Here is a 27,404-nt window from a genome sequence, read left to right as displayed (position 1 = left end):
AATATGAAAAGGAATGAAGTTGGAATGCTATTTTCATTCCTCGTACTGACAAATTGGCAATCAAATAATAATAAAATTTAGTAGACGATGACATTCTTTAGAAAAATATATGTATTATTATGAATTAATGTCTCCAGATATCACGGTGTCACATGTGTTTTATTTTATTTTAATATTTAGTCTATAAAAATATATTTTTTAACTTAAATATTTTATGTACTTAATCTTAACGAAAGATAATTAGACCCACGAGTTTGGTTAATTTAAAAAAATTTAAAACACTAATTATGCTCTCTTAAAACATTTTTTCACTTTTGTTGAGTTCGCCTTTAATATTTATATGAAATAAAAAAACTGTTGGGTGAAATTTTATTAAAATTAGTGACACATATTAGTGAAAAAAATAAAATAAGTATAGTTTATATACAAATTAACTTTTTAATAAGGTTTTAAAAAAATAGTAAAAATATTTATTTCCGTTCTTTATTATATAAATAAAAAACAGAAATGTAATAAATAATTTAAATCTATTAACGATTACTTAAAATACCCCTTATTTAGAAAACTACCTGAAATTAAAAATTCTCTTTCAATGATTAATAAACTTGATTTTATAGCGTTAGCAAATAAAAACTATTTGTTTTTATTCGGTCTTCAGCGTCCTTTAGGTTCCTTAATACACATCTCAATTGCCTTTTCATTATTTATGGAATGTTCCAATATATATTTATCAACGCAATGTATTTTCATACAAGAAAATCTTGATTGAATTCTGCAAATATATCAAAAGGGTCGACGTATCTGTAATTTCAGTTCAAGACTTCGAATATTCTTATATTTTAGTCTTCGAAAAAAATATATTTCAAGTAAAAATGTTATTTTTTAGTTATCACATTAACTTTTATATTGACAATTTTATAGAAAACAGTTTTTAAGCCAGTCATCTCTGAAGTTGGATTATCGGTTAATACTTGGCACAGCTCCGCTTTGCGTGAGTTTTGTGAATCCAAATATGGAAATATCTAATGAATGTATCTGGTGGCGGTTTTTGCCGAAAGTTCTTAATATAAAAGAATTTATGATAATGCCATCCGCATTGTTAAAATTTTTTTCTTGAAGCAAATAGCCAATGTTAAAGTTGAAAATAAATTCAATAAAAATATCTAAATTGGACATGGGTGCACAAGATGTTTCATTTTATCACCATTGTTATTTAATGTGTACTCCCAATTAATATTACAATAAGCTCTATATGAAAAAGATCTGGGATTACTTAATAAATTTCATTTAGTTAACGGATGATAATACTAATACAATAATACTTAATGCCAGTGAGTCAAACACTGGTAAAAAAATTGAACGAAACTTGGGGGGGGGGGGGTGGAGGGGACGAATTCCCGGTATTCAGAAATTCTTGAGTTATCTCTCGAAGTAAAACTGAAAAAACAGTCTTTAATCTATTCTAAAAATACTTTTTAAAAATGTCTTTTCAGGGACTTATATCTGACAGGTGTTAAATTTCAACTTTTTTATATGTAGTAATATATATGTTTATTTACATACTTATCATTATTTATTTACATCCGATGTATAAATATTACAGTGAATGTTCATTTTTTTATTAAAGTTATATTTTTACTAGTAAAGTCCAAATACATTTTTACCAGTAGATATATATATTCAATAGCGAAAATATAATTTAGCTGATTGGCGCTTATATTCTGCTCTAAAATGTCTATAAAACTCAATTTGATGGTTGCGAAACGTCCATTTGCAGTTCAAACCCAGACCTAATCTAATAAAAGTTCTAAAACTAATTATACTTTTTGAACTTTCATTAAGTCAAGTCCAAAGTACAAACATAGCCAACTCATCTCTTAGGGTAAAATAAGCGGAAGAATAGTTACAGACAGACAACGCATCTTACATATTGCAGTTTGTCAATATTTCGATATTACACTATGTTTGCTATCCTTAACGATATAATTATGATATTCTAATATAAGAGGGCTGATCAAAGTATATTCTAACCGAATTTTGGTCAATAGGAGAGCGCAAAAACAATTATCACTTCTCAGAAGTCAAAAATTCACGTCAAAAGCAATAAAATCGTGTCGGCGCCGTGGCAGTGGGAACGCTCGGTAACGAGCGTTCCCACTGCCACGGCGTTAACGCGCTAACCGACGACTTAATAATCGCTAACAATTTATAAACTCGGAAAATTTATTACATAACGTCATACCGCTGTGTTTTGTACTTCCATAGTGTGGTAGAAATTCGCGCACAGTCCATTGATTTTTCGACCTTTATTTCTAGTTTTATGTCTATTCGTCCTGGACGAAATTTCTGAGACGATGTGCAATAACCGGTCGCTTTTCCACCCCTTAGATTTTGCACAAAGGGTGAAAATTTTATTATGCCAAGGAGAAATATATAAAATATAGGTATGTAAAATATGCAAGACATAAATATTTATTGCCGCGTAAAAATAGACAATGGTTTAAATCGACGATATATATATACACATATATATATATATATATATATATATATATATATATATATATATATATATATATATATATATATATATATATATATATATATATATATATAAATATATATATATATATATATATATATATATATATAAATATATATATATATATATATATATATATATATATATATATATATATATATATATATATATATATATATATATATATATATATATATATATATATATATATATATATATAATTTTATTGAATTAGATTAAAACTGAAATATCACCATATTTCTGTCGTCATGAATTTTGTGTGTTTTATTAAAAGTTTATATTGAAATTTTTACAATATGATATCATACTACATGCGAAAAATGTAGGTCAATTTCATAAAACAAAGCGTTTCACCTATACGAGAGCAAATAATGTAATAAATGTAATAAGAAAGAATGAAGCTATATCTAAAATGGAATATTAGATGACATACTTATATATGTAGTATGTGTATATAATACTTACTTCATATCATATTATATAATATATCACATAGAGCGTGCAAAAAAAATCAATATATTTCAATCATCATGTGGTTAAAATATTTTGAAATCGTATATCACCACAAATAATGAGTAATTATTTAAAATATTAATATTTTGTTACACCCTTTTTGGCATTTAATTCTGCTAAGGCACGGTTCTATGAGCTCGTGGTCTAATTCGTCGTGGCATATTGTTTCGATCCCTTCTATTACTCTTTGCTTGCTCGTTGAGTTGTGCATTTTTTTTCTAATGGCCCAAATATATTCTATCTATTCAATTAAAAAATATTCAAACGCTACGATAAAAATTTTTTTATAAAAAATCTTATTTTACTGCATTTTAAGTGCAGAATAAAAAGGGTTTATGTATTACGTCAATGGAGTGTATACCTTCCATTCCGGAATACAAGAAGCACCCCCAAATCGTTTGGCTCTCTAGATTTCGCACCGTTGCCTAAATACATTATTCGCTGTTTCTTATGACACCTTAACGACGAACGCAATGCACCCCATTTGATCCGTATAAATTTATTTTACTCTCATCAAAGAGCGCCACTTTTCTTGAATCCGAAATGGGTAAGCTTTTATGTCGATTGTTAGACGCATATTGTCGGTCAATACACCAATTGTATACACCTCCTTTAATAACCACATATTAATATTATCTACACAAATGTTTTGCAAATACTCACTGGTAATAACAACAACAGTTTTAAACCATCACATAACCACATCCGTAGTATCGCTGATTCTTCATTAAGTGTACTAAAAAAATGTTAATTGATAATTGATTATAGGCAATAAATTATAAAATAATATTATGTTCGATTAAATATTTTTTTTATAAATATTTTTAATACGAAATCTTACCCACAATTGCCAAATAACCAATTTAAAAAAATAGACATACTTTATCATAAATTTTAAATTTTATTGTTATTAAAAATGTATTTATATATAGATGTATATATTTAAATTACAAAGAATAAAATGTTCATATCTATATGTTTATGAATGTACATTTAATAAAATATTATGAATAAACCTTGTTATAGAAAACAGAATGGAAAATATTCAGCCTTGGGCGAAACGAAAAATCGAATATATGGTATAGTCTACGAAGGGGAATTAAAGTCCCGAGGGGGACCTGTTGTACTAACCTACTCACAAAGTGCTCCTGGCGGTGTCTCAAGGAGGCGGCAGGATCAAGTGGTTTTCCCGAAAGGTTTTCATGAGAATTTAGGCCACATTACAGGAACAAAAGAGAAATTTCCAACGTGTCTTACAAGCGAATCTTGTTTATTTTCAAATTATTCGTACGCCCATATGTGTAAAAGGATTTACCAAAGTTCAAGCCGAACAAATCCGAAACGAAAGCATTAGATCGATCATCATGCTCGAATACATGTGTATTTTTTATATAATAATATATAACAGCCTTATATGGAACAAAGCTATTAAAATTTACTACGGCTCTAGCTCAGATCAGCTAAGCGATGTTTTGTTGAATAACGCTGACTGTGCCGTTTTTGTTTTTACCCCTAAAATCTCATTTATGAGTTTACATGAGTATTAAAATATTTATGTCGTGTATTTATACTAAAATGTGGCATAAAAGTGAGGCGCGAAGGCGTTTATCGTATTGAGTACGAAAATTGAATTTCGGAATTGGAACAAGACTTTTCGGTTTTGTTGTGAAAAGCGATAAACTTTCACGTTAACCAAACAACCTGGAGCGTATTCAAGATAACCAATGCGTGTTTGTGTATAAAATTTCATCACAAAATACCCCATAATAATATTCGTTTATTACATGTATTATATACACGTATATAGCTTGTAAATTAATAACTTTTATTACTATAAAATATGATTTATAAATATCTGATGTATGCATATGTTTTAACTAACAAAAAAATCTATTAAAATTTGCGATTAATATTTTAAACTATAAATATGTATATAATAAATTAAATAGCACAAGAATATTTTTTCAAAAACCTATTATATTTTCAAGCAGTTGAAAATGTAAAACCCATGAATGCGTTGTAAGGAGTGTCTTTTTTCAATTTATATTGTCAAAATTCCATTTTTTCGCATTTTTTATTTTATTTTTATTTTTTGGAACCCCTTGCATAACACATAGTTTAAATGCCTTGCACCTGCTGCACTCCAATTATGACCGCTTCTGCGTGTCTTTGAATTTATTTGATTAAGTACACGTGTACCTAAATTTATAATTTTCTGCACATTTCTGATAAATGGGTACATTATTAAAATATCAACAAATTTTTTCAAAAATATGTTTTTTTGTATTAAACAACTTTTTACTTGATACTTGTACTTGATTTTATTAAATTAAGTTCACATGTACCTTGATTTATAAATTTGAATATAAAATGTAAACTTCACGCAATTTAATAAATATTATGGATATTTTATTTAATAATTAAAAAAATCTCTGTATCTATATTCAAGCACAATACATAATTATAGTTAACTTATTAAATAAAAAAAATACTGATTATAAAAATATATTAATTAATTTTTATGAAAAAATATTGTTAATAAATAATCATGTATTATTCTACATTTATATTACTACTGTTTTTATTTATTTTTAAATAGTACAATATTATTTTTTTTTGTTTTAAAGTGACTTCAAAACTTATTAAATATATAGCGACTGCGAGCAGTGCCCGCGAACCTAGCAACCGTCGGAAAGTACGCCCGCATTTTTACGAACGTACTGGGTGAGGGTACGGCTTAAACGCAACCACGCTTTAAATTAATAAAAATAAATTATAAAACCACACTTAAATATAAGGTTTTATATCTTAATTTGTTTTTCACATAGTTTAAATTAATACACAACTTGTAATTGCCAAAATCCGATATATTAGCTTTTGCTCCATCAGCAAAAAACTAGATTTAACGTAATATTTTTAAAAAAGAATTTAATATATTTTTTTAATGAGCTGTATGGGATTTATATTTATATTCAAAGAAAATATTTTTCAACATATATTTTGTTATTATGCTATAAAAAATATTCAATAAAAATTAGCAGTCAAAAGGTTAAAGTATTATTATGATCGTCAACTTATAATAAAATAATTTTAAATTTAATTCTCTCTCTTTTCGTTATCATTTTGGGTTTTATACTCTCTTTATTATTGAATTAAATTAAAAATATGAATATGCAAAGACAATATTTTTTTAATAATCAATGTAGGGCGTAGTGCTTCGTACATCATAAAAAAATAATATTAGATATCGGTTAAATTGACTAATAAATCGTGTTTAAATATACTTGTTATAACTGTAAGAATATTTCTTACTGCAGCTGAATATTTTATAGGATGTTTTATGTGGTATTGAATCACCAACGCTTGCGTTACGAATTATTGTTCCTAGTACATATTAAATGGCTCTCTAATATTAGTTAGTGAAATCATTGTAATATTGGCTGTAAACAGCACCATATTATTATTTATATTATTTCTCTTAAATTATAATTTTTTTATTATTTTACGCAAAAATATGCAATTGATGTTTTATGCTCAGTATTAATTAGCAGAACATAAATGTGGTATTATTTATTTTAAAACATGTAGTTTTTATGCTAAAATTTTATTTGTTACATTTTTACAAATTTTAAATTTATTATTGAATAATATTTCAAGCACCATGTAACCAAATAATTAAAAATACTGTCACATCGCAGGGACACCTTCTGGAAAATGTCGATCCTCGGTCCACATACATAGCACATCTAAAGGCGTTAGCACATCCGCAAAATGCCACCCTTACACGATGAAAACTCCGTTTTAGAAGCACCATCCAGGCGAGAGCACGTGGCAAGTGTGATTTATGGAGATTGTCCTGCGGAATCAGCGGCGGTATAACTTTCACGCCCGCTACCAAAGTGCTGTGTGCTGTTTGACCGGCTTTTTCTCTAATATAATCCCATCTGGGGAAATTGTTTGATATATTTTCTCGATAATGAGCCATACTTTTCTCGGCTCGCCTAGAAATCGCTTTTTTGTGTCAGACATAATTCACGGGAACGAACTGCGGTGGGACGGCGAATAGGAAGCACATTAATAATCTTCGTAGCGACAAAACGTCGGAAATCGCTTTTTCTCGCTTGTCAGATGATAATTGACAGACAATTGGGAAAAAAGGAAAATTTCTTCGTTATTGATCGGAGTTTTTCTTTCGTTCTGCTTGACGGGCTATTAAAGCTACGTATACATCGATATGTTCGTACAATCTGTTGATAATGTCTGTAAAAGAATAAATCGCTAGTGTTTTATATTATTATTATTATAATATGATACGTATTAGTCGGTCAATAAATTTGTGCGTATTATATATGAAGTGTAGTATTGCCAAGATTTTATTTCTATATTTTATAATAATAATCTACAAATTTCAAAGAGCAATTTTGTAAAAAGTGGATTTAAAATTATGATTTCAAAAATAATAATATTGCATTTCTATTACACTATGGATGTTGGGTACATATGGAATTTAACGTCATAGCTGGACCAAGGTTGACATGAAGAGGGCTAAGATTTTTTTAATATAATCGTAAATTTCATGTACTATTCGATTATATTATATATTATATTTTCTGTATTTAAAAAAATATTTTTATATTTTATAACTATATTTTCTATTAATTTATTAGCATTTAAAATATAGCTAACTCACAATAATTATTTATTTGTTCAACATATTGTTGTATTTTATAAAATTGCTAATAATATATAGTTTTAAAACTATTAAATAAATTTAATAAAAAATATATAATGTTTCACTTGCAACCAACTTATATTAATTAAAATATTTTAATGCTATCTTAGAGTTTTTCATTGCATGGAACACATTTTTAATATAAACAGGTGAATTATAATTAATATATCACTAAACTAGTATAATAAAGTAATAAAACAGTATATTTAATTGCATTTATATGTTTTACTCTTTTATAAATAATCAAAGGAAACGCACAATTAAATTAAAAATACATTTTATTTATATTAAAAAAAGACATTAATTAAAGCAGAGAAATAATTAAGGAGCGACAATTATTTTATTACAATTTTTCATTACTTATTCTTTGAACTACTTAGTATATGTTTATATATGTATAATCCGTTTTTCGATGAATTGTTTTTTTAAATATAAAAAACAATGATTGAAGAAATTCAATACAATCCAAAAGGTGCAGATGTTTATTGTGTAACGTAATATTCACTGGAAATCTAATATATACTTACATATATTTTTAATAAAATTTAATCACTCGCATACTCACTTATTTTCTTATATAATACTTAAGCGAAAAGAGAAAAAGTAATAATACTTTTTTACTCGTTTAAAGAAATCGCGTACCGTTTTATTTTTTCTTATTAAATTTGGCGACTGTGCGAAAAGTTTCCCTTTCCATTCGATTTCGAAATCAATGTCTCGCTCTTCGGATGAAAATGTATTAGGGTGAATACATATACAAGCAGAAGGGTGTTTATCCTTATTCATTAAAAATGTTCAACCAGCCGTTGTAATCCCGGATCCGCCCTTTGTGTGAGAAAAAAAGATTTTCGTTGTTTACACGCCCGTAAAGAATGCAACGGAAAATCGTTCTAGAAAACTATTCTTGTTTAGTTTGTTGTTTCATAACTCAATTTGTTTACTGTTAAGGTGACAGCAAAGTATTATTTTAACCCTTTCCGTTTTATTTTACAGATTTAATGACATCTTACTGGAAGCGTGCCATAAATCCGGTAAGCAGTTTTTTTTTTAATAAAATTGTTTAAATATAGTGTAAAAATCAGAGAATATTGGAACTCATCTGTACAAATAATATAATATTCTATAGTCTATATAAGCTTTCACCTCGTGTACATATTATAATCGGATTTTGCGTCAAATACATAATTATCGAAGCTTTTAACATAAACGATTAAATCAATACGCAATAAAAGGTTCACTGCCCATGAACAAATATTTGCCGTTTCGCAAATTTGCTTATCGAGCTGGATTTCATACCTGGCCCAAAAGCCGACAGTTAATTCAATAATTTATCACGTCCGTCTAAAGTTGCTCTCGCTTGAACAAACGAAATAAAAACAACTCAAAGCATTTGTTAAAGTCGGATTTTCCGCTTGCGGGGAAAATAAATTCTCCCCACAATTTGTGTGACCTAAGTGGATTGCGGATGGAAATTTTCAAACTAGCAACACCGATTGTAAACAAACGATCGCTCATATTTACGTTAATTTATTATTGTCACTTTCTTCATGCAACTTTTCCAATTTGTTATTCCGCTTGATATATTTTTTAGAAAATAAACATATGTATGTACCATTGCGTCTTTATAAGATGATTTAGCGCCGCTTATAAATAAATTAATAACTATTGAGCATATTTTTATTAGATTTATACATAATTAAATAGCGCGAGCGCTTGCCCTTGCTCCAGCGGTATAAAAATTTAAATAGTATTTATCAATTAATTCATTAGATGCATTTAGTTGTTTTTAATTTAATGCATGTGTTGCTAGTTTTATTCATTAGTCTTGTCATACCTGATTATGACACAGACGTCAGAATTATTTTTAAGAATTCTTTCTAGGTGTTTTATATTTTATTTCACTTTGGATTAAAAGATTAGAATTTATTACTTATTATAAAATATTCAGTAGAGCGGTTTGATATAAGTTTTACTGCATAAGTATAAATTGTATCGATAAATAGATAAACTTCAGTCCAGAATAATACATGTTCATATCTGTTAGTCAGAGTCGGGTATTGTGTCCTTGGTTTTCTTGAATTAAGCTAGAATAAATTGGGGAAAAAACTCAATAATTCTATGTTTAATGAAGCTCTAATGAAGCAAAAGAATATTCGTGTCTCTTTATGCTCTTCATAAATGAAATCTTTGTGTTCAACAAAATATACGACTAGCAATACTATTTAGTGAAATTTAGAAAGAGTATTTTATATAATAAATAAATATTTAGTGCGGTTATGTATTTTTTTACGTCAATGGTTTTTGAAAATCTGTGTGGTTGTTGTGAGTTTGTTTGTTCATAAATTTCTAGGGAGTTTCAAAATGCCGTTTTGTCTTGTGTTTGTGTGTTTTGTAAACCACCTTTGTGCGATGGTTGCTTACTACTGGAAAATAAACAATGGGTTTATGCTCTGTTAAATATTAATTATATATTTATTTCATTACACATGATTTTAATCATCTTACATCGAAATATTTTTTTACATAATACCATTAATTTTTTTTTAATAAAACAATATTGTAATGTTTCATTGAGTAAAATATGAAATTATTTTTGTGTGTGTTTTGCATAAAATAATAGTAATTAAGCTTTGAATTTACATCATGAAATTGTTGTTTTTGTACAGTATATTAAATGCCAAAACCTTTCTTAATCAAATTAAAAGCTAGACAAGATAAATTCTCTCACCCTTAATTTTTAAGGTATATAGAAAGTAAATTATGTATAAATCTTTAGACGACTGAAAAAAACGTAGTTACGTTAGAACTCTCAAGTAACCTTGCAAACCATCAATTACCACAACATAAAACTCATCATTTGTGAGCAACCTTAATGAAATCGAAATATTAAAAAAAACGACCACTGACTGGCCAACTTTTGCCCCTACCTTAGAAAAAGCTGAAATGCTGTCCCTGGTTCTAAATTATAAATTCTCGGGTTACCCCTCAAAAAAAATATAGGCTTCACTGGCAATAATAATCTGAAAAACGGTTCGGTGACAGTTGATACTAATTTAATGTTTTTTATTTTAATTTGCTGATATATTCGATTTAATTTTTGTTTATTGAAATGTAATTTTTTCTGGTTTAGTTTTTTATCGCTTAGGCAAACTTTATAGTTCAATAAAGATAATTCTTTATAAAATATTTTTATATTTTATATAAATTATCCATTCATTATAAAGATCGTGATATCACATTTCATACTTGTATTTATGAATATTTTTAAATAATAAAATATCTTGAAAACGCGTTAAAGTAAAAATTATTGATAGGAAATTGTAGTATTAGCTATTAAGATTAAAAATTGGGAATATTATAAAAAAATATTGTTACTTTTCTAGTTATTTTAGAAAGTACAGAAAGTACATCGTTACTTAAATAAACATATTTTTTACTTTAATACCAATTTAGCTTACAATTATTATTGTGTTTAGATAAATATTCAATTCTACATTATTTCAATTAATTTTTTTTCATTATAATATATCTTTATATATTTATTTCTTAAGGATATCTTGAAACATTTTTTCTAAATTTTATATCATATTATTTATAATATAATTAAAATTTTAATGTAGTTTTTAAATATAAATCTTTAGTAAGTTTATATTTTATATTTTCCTTAACCGTTTGTAAATATGAAAATATAAACATCAAAATTATATCCTACTCTATTTAAATATAATATTATATTTTTATAACCTTTACGAATGCTAGTATTTACGAATGTAAATATTTGAAGAAAACGATACGACATGACACTTTTTCATTTAACCTACGTTTTCTTTGATTAACAACCTGTCTTTGTATTTTGTAAATCATTGATTATTCACATGTTATTGTTGAAAAGATAATGTTATGTACACATATAAAATTGCTCCCAGTTACTTAAATATTTACACTATTTGTAATGTAACAACTTAATATTCAGGAAGGATATATCTATAATATGTATAAGAAATCATATATAAGTAGTATATACATATCTTCACAACACATAATTCTGATGTAATTGAATATTGGTATTGTATTAATAATATTACAGCTTTGTTCACAAAATTATTTAGCACTTTGTCTTACCCTACAAATACCACTTAAGCTATCCAATGTCTATAGATTAAAACTGCAGCCTGAGATTTCCATCAAGTTTGATGCAATCAATTTTGGCAAAGGCATGTTCAAAATTGCCGTTATTAATTTAATCGTGTTTGACTTATTAAATTATTTAATTTATAATTTAGTCTTCCGATTGTTTAAAGATTAAAACGTCTTGTTAACTTTCCGACATTTCATGTAATGTCGGTTCCCGTATTCCAATTTCCTTCGCGATTTCTGTTTTCATTCTGAGCGAGAATGAAGTTGAAGAAAAAACTTTAGCAGTAGCGCGAAATCGTGATGAAATTTACACCGGGAAATAAACTTTGATACGGATTCTGCGGCCGTTACTTCGCCGGATGATCTTCACCTTCCGAGGCGTAATACAAAAAGCACAGTCGTGTTTATGATATTTTTCGAAAGAGTCTTATATGAAAATATAGATCTTACGGCACCTGTTTGGAAGGATAAGTTTCGCGTGCTCAGATAAAAAATAATATTATATTCGTTGCCTACTATTATCTCGCGTACGAAATAAGAATTGTAATTCATTTTTTGTCTCGCGCTGTGAGAGTGTAACCCTTGACATATAAAAGTAACGCGTGTATAATTATGCGGTATTGTTTTTTATTATTCTGTGTAGTTAAATTACAGTGAACAATTATATTTTAAAAAGATTTGTACTACTCGTAAAAATATAAATATTTACTATAACAAAAACATTAAAGTACTTTCGGAGACCATTTGATAAATATAACATATAGGTACGTGTAATTTACCTAACAGTGGGCATGATATTTTATATTTAAATATAGTTTGCTAGCTTTGGATTAGTTTTAAAACCTGCATCTACATTTTTTGTACTGTATTTAATATAAGGCTTTCAGTTAAATTAAATATCTTTGTGTCAGTATTTATTAATATTTTTAAAATGCGCAGAAATTACTAAATACGTTTATATGTATATAACCTAAACATATTTTTCATAGTTTTTCAATTGGATTCTGCTCAAATCATAGACCCAATCCTCTTTTTTTTTAACCATTTCACCTCTTTCTATATTATAAATTAAAGTATCGTTAATTGAATGCCATCCGTTTTAAATTTTGCTTATTGCTACTTTAGGACCTTGACGAAAATAAATCATCCCCTCTCGTCACACCCTACGTCTGCTTAAATAACTTTTATATATACAAAATTAAGACACTCCACATCGAAATGCTTCATATTTATAAAAAATGAAGTGACTTTTTAAGGGTTTAACTAGCTTTATTACTTTAATATAAAATAGGATCCTTAACATAATATAATTTAATTAATATAATATATATTATTTGTTTCTTTATTACTGATTGTGTTTTTTACATGTTTTTTTTATTTTATTTACATATATTATAATTTTAGTTTAGTATTACTTTTATTTGAAAATGACTTGACGCTATTTTTCGTTTAAACGATTAACAGTATTAAGCTTTAATGCATGTATATAAATTGTATACATATGATTTAGAATAACGTATAGTTTCCATGTAGCAACTTTATAGTATTTTTCATAAATTTGTTATGATTCGTTCAATCTTAAGATCCTATTTGTTATTTATCTATTTCCACAAAATTTATCTTTGAAGTCAGAAAGGTTTCTTATACTTATTTTGCGATAATTTAATCTGCTTATTAAATTTTAAATACACTAATAATTCTCTGTTTTTAGAATATTATATAAATGCATTTCTGGCTCGCATACATGCAATACACAAAATCGTCGTTTTTTTTAACAAGATTTTGCCGAATTATTTATCATTGCATTAAATACGTATTATTCAAGTCAATGTATTTTTTTATAATTCTGAAAACTAGTACTGTGTTTAAGTGAATTTTAAATCATTAAACCATAAGATAAAAATCAGTATATCGCTATTGCTATTTACATATTTCCACAAAATTCATTTTCTTAGAACAGATATTTAAAAATGTTTTATAAAATGCATGATTACTTATTTTATGGTAAATTAATTTACTAATTAAATTTAAAATGCATTGTACTACATTCTCCGTTCTTAGAATATTATATAAAGGCATCTCTAGCTGGCAAACATACAATACATAAAATCGATGATTTTTTATCTGATATGAGGGTAATAAAAATTTTATAGAGAAGCATTTTGAAATTTTTCAAGTATCAAAATTATTTTAATCTTTAACAAAAATAGTAAAAATACGTAGCTTTACACAAAAAATGCTTTTAAATACAGTACTTTTTTTATTAATATAATTCTCAATAAATAGTTCAAAATAAGACTTAACTCCCAAATGGAATAGGGGAAACGATGAATGTATCAGAGTTTCATCATTTTCTTTTTTAATTTCACCTCAATAATTAAAAAAATAAAATAGCTTTTAAATTACTTTTTTTTATAAAACGTATTAAAATTAACTAAATTGTTTTATTTATGATACATTTTATTATTTATATGTACATATATAAATCGTAAAAATAGATATTCTGTATTGAAAAATTTAGACAGCATTTAATTATTCATATACAATGGAATCAGATCTATAAATAAAGATATTTTACTGTAATCTACCATTTTACTGAACATAAAAAATAACTCTTATGTAAGTTCTTAAAACATTTCTTAACTTGATAGAAGTAGTTAGGAAAATCATTCTGGATGTTGTTACTTTTAAATGGTTTCTCAATCATATCTGCAGAATAGCAATCACTATTTTAATCGCTTTTATAAAACACTTGTATAGAAAATTTTATCTCTCTTATTGGTCGAGAAAGAAACGGTTATTTTTCTTAGCTGTACTTTTAAAGGTCTATATTAATTTTGTTAAATCGCATTGACTTCAAATTGGTTTGATTCGAACCATATACTCTAGCTTTTTTGGTCGAGCAGACAATTTTTTTGTCACACTCAAGGTAAAAATGTCTTTGTAAGGTAAAGGTCATTTTTAAATTTCCTTATATTCTTTCATAATGTAAGAATCTAAAAAGTGTATAATTTTTATTTTGCCCACAATATAAGTAGTTCGGTATTTTCGTCCAAGCTACTTTTAATTAAGTTATGTAGCATTCACCACACATTGTTACTATTTTCCCTCCCCCTCCCATTTTTGAAAATATGTGTAAAAAATTCTTTTATTTTATATAAAATATGTATATTAAAACTATACAAAAAAAGTTGTCAAAAATAATATACGTCGTTGGTCAAGAGATTTGGTATAGATATATTTTTGGAATAATCCATGTTTTTTCAAATAAGAATATCACAGAACCTAGATGGACTTTTGACTTGATAAAGTTACTTTCATCTAGGATTTATATTATATATAAAAAAATATATCATTATTCCATAGAGCTTTTATTTATTTAGAAATCGTTTAAAATTGAAATGGATTTGCGAAAAATTTTTATACTATAAATATAGTTCTGATAACAAAAAAAAAATACTATATTACAATTACATAATAGTTCTAATTGTTATAATTAATAAAATAATAATAATAATATTTCCTCTGGATTAATATTAAAATATTTCGAGAAAAATATCTGGAATATTGATATTGGAGGCCCTTTGATACGCATTTCTAGCGAAGCTTCGTTTTTCCTCTTGACGTGGGCGAATTATCTATCCTACGATAAAGATAAAAATAGAACACATATTATCCATTATTAGATACTTTGAAGAACATCATTACAATTTATTTTAGTTTCATTTATATACAAAGAAATGTAATCGAGACATCAAAGCTATTCACGTAACACATGCAATAAATCAAAATGTATCGGCAATAAATTTTAAATTGATACATTCTGGCCTCAAACGCGCTATTTCGGTTCAGTTCCATTAAAAATTAACAGCTTCGTCTAGTGTTTAACTATATAACACAAAACGTTTCTATGCGTACACATTAAATATTTTACATGAGAGCGACCGAAGTTTAGCAAAGTATTTGGGTCGGTTAAATTTTATATATGCATACATATCATCAAATAGTTGTAGGAGCCAAACTGGTTTTCCTGGATAAACGGCGCAAGTTTCCTCCGCTTCCGGTGTACTTTCCTTTACATTAGTTCTGCAAACTGCGGCCCGGTGGCTAATCCTAGTCGGCCTATCCGGTTGCAGCTTCTTTTGTCCTGATTTGAAAGATAATGTCCACAATTTACACATGCATTGCGTAAACTTCCTCCATAAATATATATTATATATTTTTCTATGCTTTGATTAAATGATAGAATCAGACTTGCATTGCGAATTCATAGGGTTAAAATCTATATTTTTTAATTTTTTAACTGTTATACATTAAAATTAGTTACTATTTTTATAGAAATTATATGTTTTATTAAAGTAGATTTTTCTATTCAAATTAGTTGCGATACTACACATAATAATTTCAGTAATAATCTTAAAAGGCATTATTACAAAACAAATAGACTCTTCTTTCGCGCGCGCATCTGATAATTATTAGTAACTCCTACGGGAGCAAGACAATTAAAAACAAATGTCATCCTGATTTTAATTTATTAAACTAAAATAAAGTAACCCTTGCTAAATTAAAACTGAGACGAGGTTATCACAACAAAATGAAAATGATACTCATTATCAATAAGTAAATAACTCCTTGAGCAGGTAGCGAAAGCTACAAAAACGACTTGTGTGTTTTCACAAATTTTAACATAATAAACAAACTTCAGTTTTAGATTCTGATTAAATCGGAAAATTGTGAATACCCTCTCATTTCTCCAACACTAAATAAGTTCTAATGTAGCTCAAACGATTGCCAACTACTGTCCCACAAATCGTCAAAATATTATTTTAGTGACAATATTAAATAAATTCTCCCTAAGCAAATGAACAATTCGTTCACGAATGCACCTGCTAGTTGTGGTGCTTATAGTGCGGACCTTGCAGAAACAGGGTGATTAAGAAATAATGTCATCTATAGCTTATTTAAATTAAATAATATTAATTAACTATTGACAAAAAAATCTGAACCAAAATTCTCAAGGCAAAATGAAAATGATGATACTATTTTAAAAGCGCTCCCCAAGGCAGTTAGAAAAATTTACAAAAAACGACAATTGCATATTTTTACAATTTTACGGCGATTTTAATACTGTCTAAATCGTTTATGTATGTTTAGAAGATTCGACGTGAAATTCTTGAATCTCAGACAATAAATCAGTTCTACCGTAGCTTTAGACAAATCACTAAGAGAACAAATGATTGACAACCACTGTCGCTCAAGTAGCCAAAATATTTTTCCAGTGATAACATTAAAATAAATGGACTATTCGTTCTGTACTGTACGATTTAAAATTGATTTATTCCTGAGTTCAACTAAATAAAATAAACTAATAACTAAAAAAATCTGAACCGAGATTCTCACGACAAACTTTAAATGGTTAATCATTAACAATAAGTTACATAATATATTACACGTGCATAGAAGCGAAAATTAGGATTTCTAATACAAAATCAGATTTCTGTCGGCAATAAACGGGAACAATCTTCTCTTTAGTCCACACTACAACACCGTAGATTTCCGGGACACCTGTCGGGAACTTTTGACACAGTCACAGACCTTCTTGACGTCATTAAATAATTTCACCGAGTCAAGGCCAACCCTTTCAACGCAAGCCGACACGTAACAGTTAATGTTAATATTTTGGCTATCAAGCACAGACTTACACAGCTGTTGATATATTAGACGTAGTTACAAAAGTAATTATTAAAACCAACATCACTTAGATCTATACGCTCACCTAGACACAATTGAAGCTTGCGAAAAATCGATACAAAAAACCCAGTACGAATTGGAACTAAGACAGTCTTTTCACCTATGTAACTTGAGCTTTGATATTTAAATATCACTGGGAATACTTTATAGACCATTTTTTAAATATAAATTTTTATTTAGTGTTGCAAATTATTACCTTTTTAGTTGGTTAATAATTACACTTATTTTCCGTTTTGTCAGGAGTCAGGAGTCACTACTTTTTTCAATATTTTATTGATCAATTCAATTATTGTTTTTCTACAATTTTATTATTATAAAGCTGCAGCAGCATGTCTTCTTAAATAAAAATACTTCAGGCCCAATTTCATGCTACTAAGTTTAATTCATCAACATTTTAATGCAAATCATCGATTCAATTATATCGATTTCGATCTTTTGTTGAAATTTAAAGCACGCTTTTAGCTTTTAAAAAGCAATTTCCATACACACTTGAGCGCTTTGGTTCTTTCTATGCTTACTCGGTGATATTACAATCGCGATTCAAGCGTCGGCGATTAAGGTCGTCCGGGAAATTAACGCCGTGCCCGGGATTAATTTCGCGGTGCATGTGGAAATTGCGCACATTAGCTCTACAAAGTGAGGACAGAAGAAGCTGCAGCCTGACCAGGCCGGTCAGGATTAGCCACCGAAGGGGCCGTAGTTTGCCGAACTAATGTAACGGAAAGTCGGCCATGCTATACCGGAAACTGTGGAAACTTGCTTCGTTGATGCTGGAAAAGCAGTTTTGACCCAACATCTATTTGATTCTATACATTTGTATAATGGTGGGTTGTACTTGTGGCAAACATGAATATGCTCCAGGTCTTTATAATGTAGTGCTTTAAACGGAAGCTAAGGATTTTGCGAAACAATTGTGTACGAAATGACATGGTACTAAAAAATATATAAATGTAGAATCTCATAGCATCAAATTAATGGTATTAAACTTTACGTACAAAAAACATAACATGAATCATATTTTATGAAAAAAAATTAATGTGACATTGCTACCCTTGCAATAAATTGTCAAAGATCAAACCTTATATGTGAGAAGTTTGGTCTCTCCATTAAAACTAGAAATGAGACTTTAGTTTATTAGTTATAAATATCTTAGATGTAGTATTAACCAGGTCGGCTTCTAAGGGAATCGACATCAAAGTCAATAGCATTGTTTAAACATCGATTAGGCAGTATGAAAAGAATAGCGCTGATTTCGTCCACACAAAAGTTTGCCGTTACGCTATTTTCTTGGACTTAACCGCCATACTTACAACGTGGTCTAAACAATAATTGATTATTTTTATTCTTCTTGTACCATCTCCTGTCGGAAATTAAATATCATATTATCAGTTTCTACTTTGTGTATTGGTGCATGAAATATTTCAATGGAGTTGCACTCAAACCATTCTCTCAAATTGCGTAGTCTTTAGTTATTCTTTTTTTGCTTATGGGTTAGTTTAGTTTGTGTTTTGGTCCTGTCATACTATGGCAAAGATAATAAAACTTTATTAATTTGATGTTCCGCAGGACTTCAGATGGCTATAGATCCACATCTTTAAGGTTACTTTTCAAATCAGACAGGTATAACTGCATCCTTAATACCGTTGTGTATGAGTACTGTGTTCAGACTTCATTTTTGCAAAAAACGAGATCAACTTCTTGAGAAAAAAAGGAACATACTCTTTTTATCAACTTTGATATCAATAAAAAGATGTAGCAGGTGTCAACATTTTTTCCTTTAATCTGAGATAGAACGAGTAATTCGGTTCAATTTTAGTATGTGCGTAGGCGTCCTATGGTTAACACGCACGTCGAGCGCTGCATCGTGGTCACGTGGTCAAGTTATAATACCACCTGCTTATCGGGTACTTCAATTGAATATTTTAGGGCACCAAAAGGGATTAATTGTAATTTTGATAGTATATTCTTCTAACAAATATCGTCATTATTTTTTTACATTAACATACTCTTTTTATCTACTTTGATATCAATAAAACCACCCAAGGCTTGTCCTATTGTTATATTATATAGAATGCTACGATTAATATAATCATACGTGAGAAGTAGAAGCAATGTTGTTTCACTAAATAATAAACACTCAATACCGCGTAAAATTCCAGCTAGAATACCCAAGGGAAGCTTGCACGCGCCGTTTCTTTTTATCTTGTATACAAACGATATTCTAAAAACAAAATTCGCGTTTATTTGTGTATACGGACGATATAGATATTTTAACAAGTGCTTACGGTCTAAAACCAATCGCGAATAAATTACAAAAATCTTTTGAAAACCTAAATAAATATTTTGAGAGGTGAAAAATTAAAATCAACGGAATTAAAACAGAAGCAATTATTTTCACAAAGCGTAGACAAACTCTGCGACCACCCTTCCAAAATAAACAGTGCAGTAATTTAAATTGAAAAATAAGCGTTTAATACCTGGAGTTACACCTCTTCAAGCCTAAATTTAATAAACATATTTTGGAACTTCGCTCCAAAGGGCTTGACACCATTGCGGTTCTTAGACTGATATTTAATAAAAAGAACGCTAACTATAAAAAATAACATTTTAATCTTTAATACATGCAGTAATAACAGTAATACTATATTTTTCTAAATTGCAAGTCATCCAAAATAAAGCTATAAAAATAGTTAACAATACACATTTTTTTATATAATATTATACTAATCTTAAAAAAAATGCATATTACCCTTCAAATATTGTACTCACAATTAAAAAGCACTGTTATTTTCATACCAGAAAATATCTAACTATGATAAAAACAACCCTTAATTTAACACATATTGCTTTAGAGGCTAAAGACATAATATCAATGGTTTCAGATCTTCATTGAAATGTACTCAAATTATCATTTAATTTATTGTTTTGTTAACCTTTCGCTTCAATTGTAAATAGTATTTCTAGTTTTTATCATTAAATTATAACCATAAACGTTTTATTTTGTATCCTTATTTTTTTATCAGATTGTAGCAAATAACAAATTGTACTCATGATAATGCTTAATAACTAGTAACTTGTATAGTACATATATATACAATTAGTATTTTCTTAATGCTATTTATATTATTGAAAAAAAAATGTAAGAAATACACTTGTTTCTATTTTTATTCGAGCACTTAATGAGACGAGTCCCTTTTTATATACGTCTATGTACCCAAGAATTTGTACTGTGAGACTCTTTATATTGCTTTATTTTTAATGATTATGTTTGGTGTAGGAAGTAATATTTTTGTTGCAATTAATAATTAAGTATGAACATCATTAGATTGACTCGAACATTTTTTTTAACCCAAAATATCTATCATCTGCACATATAATGTTATTTATTAGTTTACCATTTACCAGAATCTTTAAACAACATTTATTTAGAGCTTCTTGAAATATTGATTCAGAGTATATGCTAAATAACAAAGTTGATAAGATGCATCCTTGACGTATACCACGTCTAATTTGGACATATTCAATAAATTTATTCTTAACTTTAATATTGACTGTATAATTCCAATATTCAGTATGAAAGCTTTTTTTATAATCTAAAAAACACATTTACAAACATCAAGACATCCTTGTCCAAATCGATGAATTGGCTTAAACATCAAAGCAAAAGCACTAATTTATAATAATTATATTTTAAAAAAGTATTTAGTATAAGCGTGTACATAGCGTATATCGGTCCCCAGGCGTCACTTGCTTGAGGGCGGCATTTTCGCGATGGATGGACCGTTCTGAATACGCTAAAAATATATATATTCACGAAAAGCTAAGAATATGTAGAAACAATATACAACAGCTTAACAAATGCCGTTTGTTAGCCTCATCTGGTTTAAAAATGTCACTTCTATAAATAAAAATATTTTTGACGGGCCCGAAAATTGAATAGTTTCTTAAAATCGGTCATATTTCAAAACATTTTTTTATTTTCAACCAATAAATTAAGAATTTTTTTCCGTTGGTGTTTTAACCGGTTTTTCTGGTTTTAGTAGGTTTTTAGCAGTGTTTGTAAATACATGTATTATTTTTATACATCGTAATTATCTTAATATGTATTAAAAAATATTTTAATCTTTTTAAATAAAATAAGGGTTTTATTTAATATTTGGCTCGAGTTTAAGTCTTTATATCCTTTAGTTTATTTTTATATATTTGTCTACATCTCTTCACATTTTCTACTCTCTTAAGTCGAACCTTCATATTGTGATCGGTTAAAATATCTGCACTTGAATATGTTTTTTTTATTATTGTAATTAATTTAGTATATTTAAAAGGCATGACATGTCGATAGTAAGGAATAGAAATGCACCTTGTAATTAAATTGCAAAATTATATATTTATTCGTAACTTCGTTTGCTTATCGCCACTGGCAACACCTAACAAAAAGCCCACCCGTTTAAATTTATTTGACATCCCCCGTCGCAAGGAAGTCCCTCGATGTGAAGTGAGAGCCGGAGGGAAGACCTCTTCCGGGCCACTCCAGTTATCATAACAATAATGACATCGGGAACATATTTGGCCCAGTTTAATCTAAGCGACGGCTTTATACTAAATATTTACATTTATACAAGGTGATCCATTTAAAATTGTACGTTAAAAAAAAACAATATTTTTTTAAGATTTAATAACTAATTTATATGTTTACCTAATGTCTCAATTTTGTGCTGCTTATTTAATAGGAAATTTATATGAACATCCTGTATATTTATATAATATTCATATAAATACAAAACAGCAAGGGTTCGAATCCCGCTCTTGTGACACTCGTCCTTTCCTGCGTGAGCTAAAGTTCTTTGTGTGTGATTTATTAAAATACAATACTATGCGGGTGCCCCCTTTGATAACTCATAAGCAAATATATTGTGTATCATATTATACGCATATCACTGGTGTGTCAACCCGTTTAACATCAACGGGATAAAAATAAATTATATATATACATGATGAATGAGATGTCAGATTGAGGTCATTGTGACATTTATTATTATTTTTAATAAATTACACATCTTATCGCAAAATAATTTGTAAAAATATTTTCGCCGTAGTACTGCGTTACATAGACTTACCGTATCGAAGATCGGGTTGAACTCAGGTAGTCTTTGTAACTGAGTATAACTAACAAATTAAAATTCTTCAGCATCTTATTAAGGTTTACTTATACTATGTTAATATATAATATTATATAATATATAGTTACCTTCTTTTTCGTCCATGAGTAAAATGTGCTGTAAACTTTTGAATAGAAAAATTGATTTCTTTGACGAAGTATTTGTTTGGGCCCATTTTAAAGTCATTTGTATAAGGTACTTATATAAGTATTTAAATTACCTTTTAAAAATATAATATAAAAAAAGGAATATTTGGGTTTCGAATGAAAAGAATCGAAAGTTTCACTGCCATATTGTCTCATCTTGCTGCTTGGTTTTATTATTTTTTATAATAAAATGCGAATTAAGACATTCTTTGCAAGTATTGTAATAAAAAATTGAGAAACTTTCTTTAATTATCCTAATGAAAATTCTTTTAAGCTCACTGCGGAAGTTTTATTATTAATCTTTTGAAAGGCATAATCTGCAACTTTATTAAAACTGTGGTGCATATATTTTAATAACAAACTATGTAAATACAATTCAATAAATATCAATATGTATTTAACATATTTCTATGTTAAACGTAACTGAGTATAATACACAGTGGTAGCATTTTATAATTTTTATTGTTTATTTGCGTAATATTTTATTGTAATAATGAATAACGTTTGGTATAGCAAACATTTATTATTATTCGCTTCTGAGTATATACATAAAATATTATTGGTAATGTTTTATTTTATTTTATTTTATTTTATTTTGCAAAGCAAAATATTCAGTTCTCAAAAAGCTGTGGATAACGCTATTCGAGATTTCATCGTCACTCGCTCTTCAAGTTTCTTAGCTGCCAGCACAAACAGACTAACGATAAAATGGCAGAACTATGTCGATAGTTTAGTCGCTTACTCTTAGTAATTGTAGTGCTTCTTGCTTGAGATAAAATAAACCATACGTTTAAATAAAAATCTGATATTTTATTTTTATTTACTGCTATCAAAAACACAAATTATTTTTATATTAATAATGGGGTACCATAATATATGTTATATCCTAAAAAACTATGAAAATATAAATAAAACTGATCAAGGGTAGTCTAAAGTGTTTATTTTAGGCTAATTTTAATATTTAGTAGGCCTACCCTTAGCTTTAATTACAGCTGAAACCCTTTTTGCTTTACAATCAGCTAATGACTTGCAGGTGGACGGAGACAATTTTCTTAATTCCATCTGCAATTTTCCACGCTCGTGTTGGGTAACCTTTTCTTTTAATTTGGTCCATTATTTCTTTATAAAATTTAGGTTTGGTGACTTTGTAAGCCATCCCTGCTTTTTCCCCAAGTATGGCACGGAGCGTTTTCTTCCTGGAATCGGATGATAGCGTAGTCTGTGATTTGAAATATTTTCCAGTAGAAATCAATTAAAGTGAATTCCAACATTAAAATATAAATGTCACTATTCATACTACCCTCGTAAGTGCACATGTTTTCTACCCCTGCTGCTGCCATGCAACCCCAGACCATAACGCTTCCGCCATAGTATTTGCCTTTAGGTACTATGTAATCAACTAGATTCACGTGTATACACCAGGGGTCTCAAAATTAAAAAAAAATTATTCTAAAAAACAGCAGCCAGCTTTGAAAATATATTTTTAGATATATTACATTTCCCATTGTTGCTTGTATAACGTATTCTAAGCTCGTGAAACTCAAGAAAGCAATTAAAAACGACAAATTCCTTTGTATTCTCATAATTAAGGGTAAAACTACCTGCTTTACTATTATATTCTCGCCGAAGTACTACATGACATAATATCTAAGTCATCTTGAAGATCAGGTTTAACTCTTGAGTTTTAGATGATTGCGTAAAGAATCAAGGGGAAAGCGGCTGCTTTCTCAGACTTTTAACACGTTAACTCGCAAACAAAATACTGTAATATTAATTTTGCGCTATTAGCAAAATTTATATAGGCATATATATCTTAGAGGAATGTGTATATTTTAAATGTCTACTTATTGAAAATACATTTTCACCATTAGATGTATATTATTAACTATTAGGCGCTAGTGAAAATTTATGTTGCGCAATTTGACAGTAGCGAAACGTCCCTTTTATCAACAGTTATAGCGGCAACAACGTAATTTTATAAAATCTGGTGTTCAATATCTGTTTAGCAGAGATATTTTGGCATTAGGCACTGACTTTTTATGTTTTTTTTTTTAACTTTGAAACTGTTAATGTATACCGTTTACTGTATGTTTGCTCAGATACGCAATTGTTAGTATAATGCTGACAAAAAAAAGCTTTTTAGGGACTCAAATAAATCAATCGGTATCATGAAGCAAGTCCTTACGACTCTGGCAAGTTTAATTGTTTCCTAAAAAAATGTTGTATAACTACTTTTTCTTTAAAACTATTTAATTACGTTTTGATGATTGATAACAATTAACATAAAAATACGTGATTAATTTTTTTTTTAAATAAAAAAGAATTATCAGATTAACTAAAATCAACGTTTAATTTAACAAATTTAACATAAATGTGTTGACTTTTTAATGTAAAAAATAATATTGTTACAGCAATAAGTTGTTTTTTTGTTTTGCATTGTATCTGTTAAATAAAAATTGAGAAAAAGTTAAACCTAAAATTTTAATGCTATATTTTTTAAGTCTTTATTTCATACACTTACTCAATTAGCATCACTTAAAAAAATCTGCATGTTCTTTATTTTTATCGACTTTTTTGAACATCACCTTTTTTATAGGTAAATAATATAATTAAAAGGAATATTAGGATTTATATTTTTTTATTGTAATATCTATTGCTTAATCATAATTTATCTGACTGGCTCACTAAACCATTGAAATATGGTTATGTTCCATATGTCTAACATATGTTGGCCGCCACAAAAAAGTCATTTTTAGACCATTTTATTTAGAATCTTCTTATTGTTCCCTGTTGCTCATCAACTTTGTTATTTCCTTCGACATGACCTTAAGCAACTTATGTTCAGTTTTTCTTAAATATTCTAACCCTTATTATTACTACAAAGTTAATCAGACTAACTAGATATTGATTGATGAATATAAGAGTTATTATGTACATATTTATATAGCTTCCTGCATATTTAATCCACAGTTTACATATTATCTTACAAGTATAAGAACAGCTGATATACAATATATGTAGTGTATATAATAGTTAATTAGTTTGTTTTTTTTGTTATAAAATACGATATAATATTTGATTGTCTGTTATATTTTCTAACCTTTATACATATAAATAAATATTTCTTTAGTGTATCATATGCAATCTATTGCTTTTAATATGAGTATTGAATACTATACAAAAAAATTGTAATTAATTGGATAAAGTATTGTGTCACAGTTTAGATGTATGGCTTTTTATAAAGTGCATGACATATGTGTATTGTAGAAAATTTTCTGCGTAGTCAAAATACGTATCGTCCATATTTCTTCTACTTAGTTAGATTTGTTAAATTTAACACAAGATTTATGGCCGGCACTGGAGGGTAAAATCATAATAGGCTTCCTGGCGCAATTCTAAGAGGAAACCCAGAAGTTCGTCTCCGTAATGAAACCGCTGACCCATAAAAAAGAGGTGTATACCCTGCGAGAAATGGGACAAGCTGCGGATAGGTAAGAAAGTCTTTTCGACGTGGAAAAGAAAAAAAGTTTATGTATATTCAAAGAAAACTCGTCGGGAATAAGTCGGGCACTTTCCTTTAGGGAACGCGAGAACCTCCGGTTGGCGATTGCTTCCTTTACGTTGCACGAGCTTAGGATACGTTATACAAGCAACAATGGGAAATCTAATATATCTAAAAAAAAGCGATCTGTATCTGTCTGTCAAGAGTTTTTTCAAACTTTCCAATAAGTTTTAAAGTTTTGTATTTTATTAGTTATCTTCCATGTTTTACAATTTTTTTAAGCTTTTCTCATATACTATGTATAACTAATATTTAAAAAAAATATTCGTTATTAATAATTTAATACTTACTCAAACACTCGGATACTTTAGAAACGTTCTGTATCTTCATTGAAAGAAAGCTCGCCTGGAATAAGTCGGTCACTTCCCTTCGGGGAATTTCCATTGTCCTCTGGTTGGCGATCGCTTCCTTTTTCTAACGGGGACCCAAAGTTTCGCTCGCATTATTTATTTACTGGAGGCGCGTAAATTTCCGCACAATGAGTATAATAACCGTGGATGACGGTCAATAAATCTGGTTCAGGCGAAACGAGCGGATGGTGAAATGGGAAGTCGGCCATTATTAGTATCCTTTCTTGGTCTTTTTTAACCCTTTTTTGCCCTCGAGGGAATCTTTAAATTAACAGCAGCGTTGAACGATAGGCATGCAATCTAATGACTAATTAATTGTTGGAGTAACTTGAGGTTATTTAATATTATATTATTTATAAATAAATATATAAAATAAAATAAAGCAACCCTTTTATAATAAAAATGCGTTGTATAGTACAAATTATATATTTATATTTATTTATTTCAATAACAATAAAAATAAATTAAATTAAATTACAAGCGAAAGTTCA

At 28.1% G+C, this 27,404-nt stretch overlaps 1 protein-coding gene across 2 annotated transcripts in view; it reads left to right on the top strand.

Moving 5' to 3' along the window:
• Positions 1-27,404, top strand: part of LOC148232299 (uncharacterized) — a 227,079-nt gene that overhangs the window by 87,240 nt on the left and 112,435 nt on the right. For both annotated transcript variants that reach the window (XM_088192313.1, XM_088192314.1), the window contains one exon: positions 8,802-8,839. The gene's annotated coding sequence lies outside the window, so the exon portion shown is untranslated. The remainder of the gene's footprint in view (positions 1-8,801; positions 8,840-27,404) is intronic.

This window comes from Plectrocnemia conspersa, unplaced genomic scaffold, assembly GCF_051122295.1.
Source record: "Plectrocnemia conspersa isolate PC_06_02 unplaced genomic scaffold, ASM5112229v1 ptg000009l, whole genome shotgun sequence".
In the NCBI taxonomy this organism is placed as follows: domain Eukaryota; kingdom Metazoa; phylum Arthropoda; class Insecta; order Trichoptera; family Polycentropodidae; genus Plectrocnemia; species Plectrocnemia conspersa.
The sequence above is the reverse complement of the archived record's forward strand: the minus strand, read 5'-3'. Positions and strand labels throughout refer to the sequence as shown.